Consider the following 1075-nt stretch of genomic DNA (forward strand, 5'->3'; position numbering starts at 1 on the left):
CAGAGTGTCCATTTGTGTTGAAATCGAATCTACTGTGTCCTTTAAGTTTTCCTGAGTTTTTGCAAGTTGCGTAACCGAATCGGTAGATGCAACTGAGTCAATTTTAGCCCACAAGGTCTCATGATTTTCATGAACAATGGTTTGCAGTTCTTTTATGGCTGCTTCGTGATTCTGTAATGCATTTTCATGCCGCGAAAAAATAGGTTGAAAATGCTCACAAATTTGTGTTTTTATGTCATTACAGACTTTTTGACATTTCGATTCAATGTTATGTAACTCAGTAGTTAAATCTTCACGTGTTTGTTCAAGTGTGGTGTCTAACTTTTGAAGATTTTGTTCCATTGTGTCTAACTGTTGTTGTGTTTGTCTCTGGTGTTGTTCCATTGTGTCTAACTTTTGAAGATTTTGTTCCATTGTGTCTAACTGTTGCTGTGTTTGTCTCTGGTGTTGTTCCACTGTGTCTAACTTTTTAAGATTTTGTTCCACTGTGTCTAACTTTTTAAGATTTTGTCCCATTTGTCTCTGATTTTGTTCCATTTGTTGCATTAATTGCAATAATAATGTATTAGTGTCTGGAATCTGTTTCTCTACGCTTTTCGGCGGTGCATTTGCACCGGCAACATTCACATTTTGACAAGCAGAAAATGTGTCTTGACTTATTTGAGAAAACGGTGATGACCCAAAACCTGAATCTACAGTATTTGCGAAATTGTGTCCTGTCATTTCGGATTCCTGAGGCGAGCTGTTGCCAACCGATCGATCGATAATGCTTCCCTGTTCACTACCTGTTTCACTGTCTACACCATTGTTTGCAGCCCGCTCCATTTCCCTATTCACAATTACCAAATTACTACTTTGAACATCAGTTAATTCACTACTCGGTGGCGCTAACACACTGCTTTCGTCTTCACTGTCATTTCTCAGTTTACTTTGGAGCCTAGTATTACGTTTTTCACACGCCATAATTGTCACAATATTTCACACGATAACACAGAAAAACACAATTTGAAGAGCAAAAATAAGAGAACACATTAACATAACACTGAAAATAATATCTAGTTAATTGCAGCTGCGA

Source organism: Schistocerca piceifrons, chromosome 4 (assembly GCF_021461385.2).
Source record: "Schistocerca piceifrons isolate TAMUIC-IGC-003096 chromosome 4, iqSchPice1.1, whole genome shotgun sequence".
Classification (NCBI taxonomy): Eukaryota; Metazoa; Arthropoda; class Insecta; order Orthoptera; family Acrididae; genus Schistocerca; species Schistocerca piceifrons.